The sequence below is a fragment of the Podarcis gaigeae genome, assembly GCF_964106915.1.
Source record: "Podarcis gaigeae genome assembly, chromosome: 3".
In the NCBI taxonomy this organism is placed as follows: domain Eukaryota; kingdom Metazoa; phylum Chordata; class Lepidosauria; order Squamata; family Lacertidae; genus Podarcis; species Podarcis gaigeae.
The window spans coordinates 117,728,332-117,741,278 of NC_139680.1; the positions used below are offsets into that span (position 1 = coordinate 117,728,332).

The 12,947-nt window shown below is 44.5% G+C and overlaps 1 protein-coding gene across 4 annotated transcripts in view; it reads right to left on the minus strand.

The window, feature by feature from the left end:
* The window catches only part of MSRA (methionine sulfoxide reductase A), a 210,307-nt gene that overhangs the window by 85,921 nt on the left and 111,439 nt on the right, over positions 1-12,947 (minus strand). The window lies entirely within an intron of this gene.

The following is a 12,947-nucleotide window of genomic DNA, read 5'->3' on the forward strand; positions in this document are numbered from 1 at the left end:
ACAATCAATACACATGATAAGAAGGATGGCCAGGAGGACAGCGATCATGATCACCTTTATGTGAAACCTGTTTCCTGGCCCGAAGATTAACATATCAGAAAAGCTACAGCAAAGAAACTGCCCACTGTCTTTGATGACTCAGGACGCCTGCCTGTCTAAGTGAGTACGTGACTTGTGAAGAAAGAGAAATGGAACAGAGATGCAGAGGTGTGGATTGATCAAGAATCATATCAAAATAGTTTAAACCTAGTCAACACAATGCTTTCATTGCTGACACAGATGGCTTACTCTATATTTGTTATAATTCCTCATAGCAATCCCACCTGATCACTACAAGTAGCTTATCAAGTTTCATGCTTTCTTTCATTCGTGTGAAAAGTTACCTCCCATTTTCAGAAGGTGGGTTTGATATCCATGGCAAACAAAAGTTGTGCTGCTTTGACACACTTTTTTCTCCATGGATGTTGCCAACTTTCATTTTCTTAATTGCTCTCACTGTCCTCAAGTTCTTTGCTCTCACTGCTGTTAACCAGAAGTTGGCTCTGGCAACGCATGCAATTTCATTCATGACATTGCATTGCTCCAATGTAATGATACCCTACAGTGTGTGTCGTTAAATTAGGGCTCCAATGATGCCTGCAAACGAATTCACAGCCAGGGGGCAAATGGGGGCAAATGAGGGCAGCAACAGGCAAAGATGTGCTGAGAGGAAGCCACTGTCAGATAACCAGAGTACTGAATCAGCAGAAGGGCTTGGCAAGGTAAGTGCCGTATTTTTCCATATATAAGACGCCCCCATGTATATTTGGGGGGACTCTGATTTAAGAAAATGGGGGGAGATGTATCCATGTATAAGACACCCCTAAATTTTTGACATTATTTTTTAGGGGGGAAACCTAGTCTTATACACGGAAAAATACAGTATTTCTTTGGCAAGTTGCTTGCTTACGTCAAACATGACAATTTCAACATGAATGTCAAAATTCAGGAACATTCAATGTAGCCTAACTAGCACCCAAGTGGTAATAAATTCATAGAGGCTGCAGCAGACAAAGAGCTCAGTGGTAGGGCCCAGGGTTCGAAACTCCCATTGTTCCAGGCATGTTTTGCGACAGGGAATTTCAATAATGCAAGAAGTTTCTGAGCTCTGAGTGCTGTACTGAGCCTAAGATTTCATATTAAAACTGCTACTCCTGGAAGAAAAGGAGGACCTTTTCCTGCCTCCCCAATTCCAGCCACTCTCTGAAGACTAGAAAAAAATATTATCATATTATCATAAGAATATGGGGAGGAGGACTAGACCATGTGAAAAATGAGCGTAATATTTTAGCTGCAGTTCATTCGTTTTCAGCTTTGTATTCTTGTTATTACAAAAGCGTGCCTAGACGTTCCATTGCGGCACCCCGACCTTAGGTTTAAGGTGCCATTTAATTCCTAGCTTTCATATCTCAATTTCTAACACTAGTAGAGCCGTTATATTAGCTGTGCTGGAAGACCAGCTCCATAGGGCTTCTCACTGTCTATATGTCACCTGACGTCAGCTACTTTATTGGGCTGCAGAAAAGACTGAGAAGGGAAACAGGGATGCAAAGAGAGATAAAAATGGCAGTGGCTGAGGCATCTGGGACGCCAGATCTAAACAACTGTGCTAATACAATGCATAGAGGAACACACTTGCATAAACACATGGGTTCTGGTATGTCAGTTCTAACCCTGGGCTGCTAGTCGTTTCCATGTGAACCAAGCAGTTATCATTTTACGCCTGGTAATAGCAGTTCTCAATTAAAACTATGTACAGTGCAAGGGGGGAAAGGCATGATTAATTACAAATTATTCCTGTAATGGAATTACTGCATAATCTACCCAGTGGATTTGGTTATCTCAATAACTCTCAAATTATTAATTGGGGATTATATCTGTTTTATGGTTAAGTTCAAACCCAAGATATGAACTGCTCTTCTGTTGCCAAGAACGCTGATACTCCGCATTCTGTGAATGAAATTTCAAATAACTTCAGTCCAGAAGACCATAGAATCAGAGAATCATAGAGTTGGAAGGGATCCCTACGGTCATCTAGTCCAACCCCCTGCAATGCAGGAATCTCAAGAAGAGCAGCTAAACCTTAGAACAGGAGTTTGCTTATTTATTTTATATATATTTAATAAATTTATATCCTTTATACATGAGATAATTTCTCATAGAATCATAGAATAGAATCATAGAGTTGGAAGAGACCACAAGGGCCATCGAGTCCAACCCCCTGCCAAGCAGGAAACACCATCAGAGCACTCCTGACATATGGTTGTCAAGCCTCTGCTTAAAGACCTCCAAAGAAGGAGACTCCACCACACTCCTTGGCAGCAAATTCCACTGTCAAACAGCTCTTACTGTCAGGAAGTTCTTCCTAATGTTTAGGTGGAATCTTCTTTCTTGTAGTTTGGATCCATTGCTCCGTGTCCGCTTCTCTGGAGCAGCAGAAAACAACCTTTCTCCCTCCTCTATGTGACATCCTTTTATATATTTGAACATGGCTATCATATCACCCCTTAACCTCCTCTTCTCCAGGCTAAACATGCCCAGCTCCCTTAGCCGTTCCTCATAAGGCATCGTTTCCAGGCCTTTGACCATTTTGGTTGCCCTCCTCTGGACACGTTCCAGTTTGTCAGTGTCCTTCTTGAACTGTGGTGCCCAGAACTGGACACAGTACTCCAGGTGAGGTCTGACCAGAGCAGAATACAGTGGCACTGTTACTTCCCTTGATCTAGATGCTATACTCCTATTGATGCAGCCCAGAATTGCATTGGCAAGTCCAGATAAATGAGAGAACGCTTGTTACGGAACAACCAAAAGGGTTTTTATTAAATGCTGCCTACAGAAGCACAACCAATAAATAAAGATGGCCAAGGTTTATGAACACAATTAAACGAGGATTTGCATCTCCTCTTAATATTTTTAGGACATAGGCGTGACTTCCAGGAGTACTGAATGGCAAGAAGCGGGGAAAGGGCTCCTGCAAAACCTATTAATGATAAACTATGCTAGCACAATGGCCATAATATTTTCAAAATCACCCTAGGAGGAGCCATGACAGTAACTTCCCTTCCCAGGATAAGAGAAGCAATAAAATTGCAGATATTGTTGTGTACTCAAATACATACTAATGGACAGTGCTAGACCTTCAAAATTTCTAAACTTTTAGGGCAAACCTGACCTGACCAGATCATACTGGGACATCCATCAACACAGGAAGCGGCTGTATACCAGATTATTTGCCCATCCGACCCTGTACTTACTGACAATAGCGCTGCACTACCTTGGCAGGTCATGTCACCTGACCCTTTTAACTGGAGCCATGGGGGCAGAAAGTTCTGCATGCAAAGTAGGTCCTCTACCATAGAGCTATGGTATTCACCAGTGCTTTTTTCCCCCTACAAAAATGTGCTGGAACTCACCGCCTCAGTCATCAATGCCACCATCTTGAAACCAAAATCACATGACAAGATGCCGGGCCACACCATCATATAGGGAGATTCAGATTGTTTCCCTCCCTCAGCGCCTTCACTCCTTAATGGGGAGCAAGACACTATGTACAGTGGTACCTCTGGTTAAGAACTTAATTCGTTCCGGAGGTCCGTTCTTAACCTGGAACTGTTCTTAACCTTTAGCTAATGGGGCCTCCTGCTGTGCCGCCGCCGCACAATTTCTGTTCTCATCCTGAAGCAAAGTTCTTAACCTGAAGCACTATTTCTAGGTTAGCAGAGTCTGTAACCTGAACCGTATGTAGCCCGAGGTACCACTGTATTCCAGCAGAAAAAAAGCCCTGGTCTCTCCTGTAAACTAGGTTTCTATACACACAACACAACACAACAAAACAATACAACACATAAACATCTAGACACTAGCACCATGATGTTCTTCTGTTCATTACAGTCCACATTATGCATGAGGAATTTGCTGGTGTGTTGTTTTTTTACTATATGTTAGTCAATGTTTGTATCTTACTTATACGTGAATGTAAATCTGGATAATTACTACTGCGACTTCGGTGAAATTGCTCTGTGTAACAGAGATGAAGGTCTACTGAGGACCTATAGGGGCTATTAGAATGACACAACAAAAATAAATCTTGGGAGTCTTTGGGGGGAAAGCACAGTGGAAACATCTGTTCATCGCACAACAGGAATAATGGGGAGGGAGAAATAGGAAGGACATGGAGATATATTAAAACCATTGGAGAATAACAAGAGAAAAGGCACAGGAGCTTTTAACGGTACCTTCAAATCTCAAACCTCCAAATTCAGCACTCATTTCTGTCCTTTTATTGCTAGTTGCAATTGGGGAAGGGGAGAGATGAAAGAACCAAAGTGGAATGATGGGGAGGAGGACTGCTTTCTGTTAAGAAACATATAAAAAATTAGGATTACATGTTGTAGGACACAGTAGTAAAAATGTGTACAACATACTTTGATTTGTGGGACAGTGCAAATATTTTTGTACATTGCATGTGTGCATGTTCCTTTACTAATGAAGTACTTTCTTCTGTTAGTCACACTAAATTTGCAGTGTACAGTCATACCTTGGGTTGAATACGCTTCAGGCTGAGCATTTTTGGGTTGCGCACCGCGGCAACCTGGAAGCAGCGGAACACATTACTTCAGGGTTTTGCCGCTCGCACATGCGCACACTCAAAATGACGTCATGCGCACGCGCGGAAGTGGCAAATTGCGACCCACGCAAGTGCAGACGCGGGTTGCGTTCGCTTCCAGATATGAACGGGGCTCCGGAACAGATACCGTTCGCATCCAGAGGCACCACTGTATGCAAGAGCTGTTTGACAGTGGAACAGACTCCCTCGGAACGTGGTGATCTCGCCTTCCTTGGAGGTTTTAAAGCAGACGTTGGTTGGCCACCTGTCAGGCATACAGTGGTGCCTCACAAGACGAAAAGAATCCGTTCCGCGAGTCTCTTCGTCTTGCGGTTTTTTCGTCTTGCGAAGCAAGCCCATTAGCGGCTTAGCGGATTAGCGCTATTAGCGGATTAGCGGGCTTAGCGGATCAGCTGATAAGCGGCTTAGCGGATCACCTGTTAAGCTGCTTAGCGGATCAGCTGATAAGCGGCTTAGCGGATCAGCTGTTAAGCGGCTTAGCGGATCAGCTGTTAAGCGGGTTAGCGGCTTAGCAGATCAGCTGTTAAGCGGCTTAGCGGCTTGGGAAAAAGGGGGGAGGGGAAAAAACCGCAGGAACTCGCAAGACATTTTCGTCTTGCGAAGCAAGCCCATAGGAAATTCGTTTTGCGAAGCACCTCCAAAACGGAAAACCCTTTCGTCTAGCGGGTTTTCCGTCTTGTGAGGCATTCGTCTTGCGGGGCACCACTGTACTTTAACTGTGAATCTTGTATTGCAGGGAGTTGCAATAGATGGCCCCCAGAGACCCTCCCAACTTTACAATTTTATGATTCTATGTGTGGGTGGGTGTGCACCTAGTAAGCAACATGCTAGGATGCCAAATATGAGTGTATGAGAGAATCCAAGGATCTCGTTTTACTTGATTGGGAGCCGCCCAGAGTGACTGGGGAAACTCAGCCAGATGGGCGGGGTATAAATAATAAATTGTTGTTGTTGTTGTTGTTGTTGTTGTTGTTGTTGTTGTGACCAGGTTGGAGCCCCCTTTCCGCTGGCAGGGCCTATGCCGTTGCCTGTGGGTGGACATGGACTGGGACCCATTACCAGGCCTGCAAGTCTGTGATTCCACATTTGGAAGCAACGTGAGCCAAAAACTCTCTAGAGAATTCTTGGAGACATCAATCGCAAGGTGGGGAAAGACACACTAAGTCTATTTCAAAGTGCCTTTCTAACGAATGTGCATCTTCCACCCCTCTAAATACACAGCAGAAACAAAATCAGCAGGTGTAAGGTAATAGATCTGAATAAAACTCAAATATTTTTCCCCTGAGATAAGGCTTCCAGTAGGGAACATTTCTGCTTTTCAACATGACAGAAGAAAGAGAGGTTGTTCATGTTATAATAGTTTTGATGTGCAACTTAATAACGAAAGGGTCACTGCTGAAGATGAAAACTTCCTGATTCCGGAATGTATTTTCCCATTTTGCTCTTAAAGCATGTTCATTTCACTCTGATTTATCTCACGTTAAAAACAGAAAGTTCTCCTCAGTCAGTCGAGCAGCCCCGCAGTCTGAGGCAGCAAAATTTCAGGAACCTTCTGTGCTGAAGCTTAAACTCTGAAACAGAGCCACAGAACCTTGATGGATTGATCTCAGGTCAGAAAATCTCAGCGTCAAACGGCTTTCTGCTTCTGCTTGCCATGTTCAGCTCAGCCATATGAAGCCAGCTTTTCAGCAATAAATGTTCTTAAGAAAGAAGCTTGCAGCTAGAACCGACATGCTGTTCTAGGGCCTATTATCCTTGTTTCTATGTAACAAGGCCTTTGTGCAATCAAGCTCTACGGCAAGCAGCCGAGGGTTGCCATGTGTCCCAAGGCCGCTCGATACTAAGTGTAGATGTGGGTTAAAGCCCAAGTACGCTGAAGCTCCGTTGATATAAAACAGCACCGACAATTTATGCAGAAGCGGCACCTCGCTCCAGCCGGCCTGACCCACATTAGTTCAAGACGGTGCTTTTCCCCCCTAAAAAAACAATGTTTAGGGGTACTCTCATTTTGACTCAAGAAAATCACCATTTTATAGTTCAAATCAGGGAAAATAAATACAGTAAATGGACAAAAGTACAAAGATTCACAAAACGTTTAGGGGTATGCGTACCCCCAGAAAAAAAGCACTGGTCTTTCTCTTAGCAAAGGTCATGCTGTGGAGTAAGGATGAAAGTTTCCGTTTCAAAACCAGGCCTGAAATCCCATTTAAATGAATCCAAATAACTAGTTTAATCCAAGTGTGAGTGGAATTGGCCAGCAACCACCTGCTTGAACACTTTACCCAGGAAACCCACTGTGGAAGGACGTGTGGATCCAGAATTGGCCTCCACAGTCACTTATGGGCTCAGTGTTAAAACCGTGTTTATGGAAGACAATCTTACTTGGCTACGAGGGATCGCCAAAGAAGTGCAAAGATATCCAGAGCTGCAGAAGTAACTGTGTTATCTTTGACGACAAAGAGTTAACTACCGTATTTTTTGCTCTATAAGACTCACTTTTTCCCTCCTAAAAAGTAAGGGGAAATGTGTGTGCGTCTTATGGAGCGAATGCAGGCTGTGCAGCTATCCCAGAAGCCAGAACAGCAAGAGGGATTGCTGCTTTCACTGCGCAGCGATCCCTCTTGCTGTTCTGGCTTCTGAGATTCAGAATATTTGTTTTCTTGTTTTCCTGCTCCAAAAACAAGGTGTGTCTTATGGTCTGGTGCATCTTATAGAGCGAAAAACACGGTATCTGCTATGTGCATTCCTTTGGCTGGGAAGCACCCCTGACACTGGGAAAGAACTCTGCTTCCATTTTGGAGGTCAGTCACTTCCTATAGGTTACACAAGGAGTGACACCACCCAGGCCAGCAACTGACCAGTCTGATCTGAAGTGGAGAGGGGCTGGACCATGCCTGATCAGCGCAGGATATGGTCCACAGGCTAACAGCTGTCTGCCCCTGCAGCGATGTGTCCACTACCTGACCCTGCTGCTTCCCCCCCATTGCACCACCCAGCTTTCTCCCAGGGAGCCGTGGACCAGTGGAGGATAAAAGTTTATCACGCTGTTGTTGAAAAGCTGTTTTCTGGAAGCTAATTGCCTGTTCAGCCTACATTCATTTCACACTTGGAAAGCATAGCCACTCTTAGAAGATTACATGAAGTAAGCTCTTACAGTGGATATTCCAAACAAGGGAGATCAGAAACACGCAGTCTTGGAAAAGAGCTATTTGTATGCCACCTAACCACTGTTTGTAAATTTCCCATCAGATTGTCAGTTTAAAATCACTGAAAATAGCTCTCTGATTCGGCTTAATGGAGGCTGCAATCACAGCCTGTGGCAGCTGCGTCAAGGGGAGAGAATCTGTCACCTCACCTTATTTCCCTGTGTTGCAGTTTTGCTTCTTGGTGAAGGATTAAATATGCAAAAGAAAGCCTGTGTGTTTACAGAGATCTATCCAGACCTTGTCCTGCCCACAATCATCTCCCCCCCCCCCTTAAATTGCTTGAATAAGATACCACTGAGTATCTTCTAACACGATGCACCTCACTGCGTAACCACCTGATATGGCTGTACAGCTGTTCAATGCACACATTTTTGTTAAACAATCTCCACAGAGTTAAAGTTATCATAGGGTAGGTACTGTTCCACAGCGGACGTTTTCAAAAGCTCTGACATTCTGCTCTGCCACAAGCAGGGATGTACGAATTTGTCAAATTCGCTTGTCTCTGTTTCTCATATTTCCAATCTTAAATTCAGTTCTCCATATTTCCAAAGCAATTTGCAAACAAACACCACCTTTTAGAAAAAAAAGTCCTCATGAATATTTGTCAATATTTTAGTGCAAATTCCTACTAATAAACATATTTTTGGTATGAAGTTTTGACTAATATACACGTTTCCCCTAATGTAATGCATTTTTGTTATTTCCTATTTCACTCATATAGTGATGTATGGAAGCGAGAGCTGGACCATAAAGAAGGCTGATCGCCAAAGAATTGATGCTTTTGAATTCTGGTGCTGGAGGAGACTCTTGAGAGTCCCATGGACTGCAAGAAAATCAAACCTCTCCATTCTGAAGGAAATCAGCCCTGAGTGCTCATTGGAAGGACAGATCCTGAAGCTGAGGCTCCAATACTTTGGCCACCTCAGGAGAAGAGAAGACTCCCTGAAAAAGACCCTGATGTTGGGAAAGATGGAGGGCACAAGGAGAAGGGGACGACAGAGGACAAGATGGTTGGACAGCGTTCTCGAAGCTACCAGCATGAGTCTGACCAAACTGTGGGAGGCAGTGGAAGACAGGAGTGCCTGACGTGCTCTGGTCCAGGGGGGTCACGAAGAGTCGGACACGACTAAACGACTAAACAACAACAACCATTTCACTCATATATGCATTTCTATGCACACTTTCCCCTGGCATACACATTTTTGTACACATTCCTGGCTAAAGACCTGCATTGCAAACTTCAAAGAAATGTAAATTTCAAAAGGTATCTGTGTCTTGGTTCACATATTTGCTCCCGAAGTGTGACTTTGGTAAGAACGCAAGAACATAAGAATAGCTCTGCTGGATCAAGTCAGGGAACCACCTAGTATAGCACCCTGTTCTCACAGTAGACAACCAGATGCACCTGGGAAGCCCACAAGCAGAGCCTAAGCAGAACCAGCACTCTCCCCTTCTGTAGTTCCCAGCAGCTGGTTTACAGAAGCATGCAGTCTACAGTCATGGAAGCAGAGCATAGACTCCATAATGGCTAGAGGCCATTGAGAGTTTTATCCTCCATGAATTGGTCCAATTCTTTGAAACCATCCAATTGGTGGTCATTGCTGCCCTCTGTGGAAGCAAATTCCATAGTTTAGCACCATACTTTGTGAAGAAGCACTTTATTTTGTCTGTCCCCAATCTTCCAACTTTCAGCTTCATTGGCAGTCTATAAGTTCTAGTGCTATGAGACGGGGAGCAAAACTTTCTTCCATCCACTTTCTTCATGCTATGCATCATTTTATAAACTTCTGTCATGTTGCCTCTTACTCACCTGTTCTCTAAACTAAGGTAAAGGGACCCCTAACCATTAGGTCCAGTCGCAGACAACTCTGGGGTTGCGCAGACGACTCCGGGGTTGCGGCGCTCATCTCGCTTTAGTGGCCGAGGGAGCCGGCATTTGTCCGCAGACAGCTTCCAGGTCATGTGGTCCACATGACTAAGACGCTTCTGGCAAACCAGAGCAGCGCACGGAAACGCCGTTTACCTTCCCACCGGAGTGGTACCTATTTATCTACTTGCACTTTGATGTGCTTTCGAACTGCTAGGTTTGCAGGAGCAGGGGCTGAGCAACGGGAGCTTACCCCGTCGCAGGGATTCGAACCGCTGACCTTCTGATCGGCAAGCCCTAGACCCTGTCGTTTAGACCACAGCACCACCCACATCCCTGTTCTCTAAACTAAAAAGCTCCAAATATGTTTGTAACTTTTCCTTCTTGGGGAGTTTCTCCATTGCCTTGTTCACTTCACTTGACCTTTTCTGAACCTCTTCTAACTCAACAATATCCTTTTTGAGGTGAGGCGATTTGGTATTCCAAATAAAGCTGCACCATAGATTTGAATAATTCCATTATGCTATCGGCAGCTTTATTTCCAATTCCTTTCCTAATTATCATTGATCCCCAGCATGGAATTAGCGTTTTTCACAGCTGCCACACACTGGGTTGACATCTTCATCAAGCTAGCTGCTACGATCCCAAGGTCTCGCTCCTGGTCAATCACTGCCACTTCAGCCCCTGTGAGTGTATACATGAAATTAGTAAAAAAGAATTGCCCCAGCATGCATCATCTTATACTTGTCTGCACTAAATTGCACAGTCCCTGTTTGTTTTATGACCCAAACAATTTAACATCAATTGCAAACACGGCCACCTCACTGCTCATCCTGAACACTAGATCATGTATGGACAATTTTAAAAGTGCAGGCCCAAAAGCAATCCTTGGAAGACTCCATTTTCTACATCCTCCCCCCATGAGAACCATCCATTTATTCTTACTCTCTGCTTCCCATTACTTAACCAGTTCCTGCTCCACAAGACTATATCACCAGATATTCCATGACCGCTAGGAGTCTTTGATGAGGTACTTTTCCCTTAACCTCATCTCTGATCTATCTGCATTCCTTGCAATCTAAACCATCTCACACCACAGAAATGTTTAAAGGCCGCCATGCATAGCAGGTGTGGAAGGAAAGGGTCAGGTGTGACTAAAGGCACACAGAAGTGAGCAACAACCAGCACTGTTATTATCTGTGAACCTAACTGAGTGACCTCCTGGCAAATAGAAGGGGAAGAAATGGAGGCAGTGAGAGATTTTACTTTCTTGGGCTCCATGATCACTGCAGATGGTGACAGCAGCCACGAAATTAAAAGACACCTGCTTCTTGGGAGAAAAGCTATGACAAACCTAGACAGCATCTTAAAAAGCAGAGACATCACCTTGCCGACAAAGGTCCATATAGTTAAAGCTATGGTTTTCCCAGTAGGGATGTATGGAAGTGAGAGCTGGACCATAAAGAAGGCTGATCACCGAAGAATTGATGCTTTTGAATTCTGGTGCTGGAGGAGACTCTTGAGAGTCCCATGGAGTGCAAGAAGATCAAACCTCTCCATTCTGAAGGAAATCAGCCCTGAGTGCTCACTGGAAGGACAGATCCTGAAGCTGAGGCTCCAATACTTTGGCCACCTCATGAGAAGAGAAGACTTCCTGGAAAAGCCCCTGATGTTGGGAAAGATGGAGGGCACAAGGAGAAGGGGACGACAGAGGACGAGATGGTTGGACAGTGTTCTCGAAGCTACCAGCATGAGTTTGACCAAACTGTGGGAGGCAGTGGAAGACAAGAGTGCCTGGCGTGCTCTGGTCCAGGGGGTCACAAAGAGTTGGACACGACTAAACGACTAAACAACAACAAAACTGAGTGACAGTGCAGAAGTTAACTGAAAGGGTGACACAGAGAAAAAGAGGCAGGGCAAAGCAAGGTGGGATACAGTGCTCAGATTATGGTTGGGGGAGGGTATGGACCCCCACTTCCTGACTGCCCCACTGACCTTCCCCATAGCCTTCAGCTGCTGATGGAGTCATCATAAATGGTAAGGGATAGTGGGCCCTCTCTGCCCCCTGTAATTCAAGTACTGCTAGCATTTGCACACTGCAATATTTTTATGGCCACATTTCCATAGGGTGCATAAAATCCTTGCACTCATCTCACTTGTGCTCATCTCTGGCGAGCTGAGAATTCGTGCCTCGTCATTCTGCAACCTGGCCTTCTGCCACGGCATTAATTGAAGCTTTTGTTTATTCCCTTGCTCCACATTCAGAACACCACTCCTTTGCAGATAGCACTGATTTCTGCTCTCCCGCTATTAAGGACCAGTTGTACCTTTAAAACAAAACAAAAGATTGCCTATCTGAAAACAGAACGCTCCGAAGCAGCACTTTAAGATCTGGTTTTATTCTGCCATCAGGTGTTGTAAGAGACAGGCTCGGATCTTGCTTAGGACTACCAGGCATGGCCAAACTCAGCCCTCCAGATGTTTTGGAACTACAACTCCCATCATCCCTAGCTAACAGGACCAATGGTCAGGGATGATGGGAACTGTAGTCCCAAAACATCTGGAGGGCCGAGTTTGGCCATGCCTGGACTAAACAAAACCAAGGTGGCTCCCTGTTTGCGGAATGCTCTCCCCAAGGAGACTCACCTGGTGCCTTCATTACATTCCTTTAGGCGTCAGGCAAAAACATCCCTCTTCTCCCAGGCCTTTGGCTAATTATGGCCTTTTAAACTGTGTGATGGGGATTCTTGTTTTGTTTGTTACTGTTACAGATAGGTAGCCGTGTTGGTCTGCCATAGTCAAAACAAAAACAAAAATTTCCTTCCAGTAGCACCTTAAAGACCAACTAAATTAGTTCTTGGTATTAGCTTTCGTGTGCATGCACACTTCTTCAGATACCTGGTATCTGAAGAAGTGTGCATGCACACGAAAGCTCATACCAAGAACTAACTTAGTTGGTCTTTAAGGTGCTACTGGAAGGGGGAAAAAAAATTTTGTTTGTTACTGTTATACATTTTTGTGTTTTTATACTGTAAACCACCCTGTGATCTTTGGATGAAGGGTGGTAAATGAATTTAATAAAGAAGATAAAGAACAAACCTTGGTTACAGTTAGTGGTTCAAGCCATGAGCCTAGGTTTGGACAAAACATGTAAGGTGAACCATGGTTTAGGTGACAGCAGCAGGATCAGAGGAAGAGCAAAGTGCCT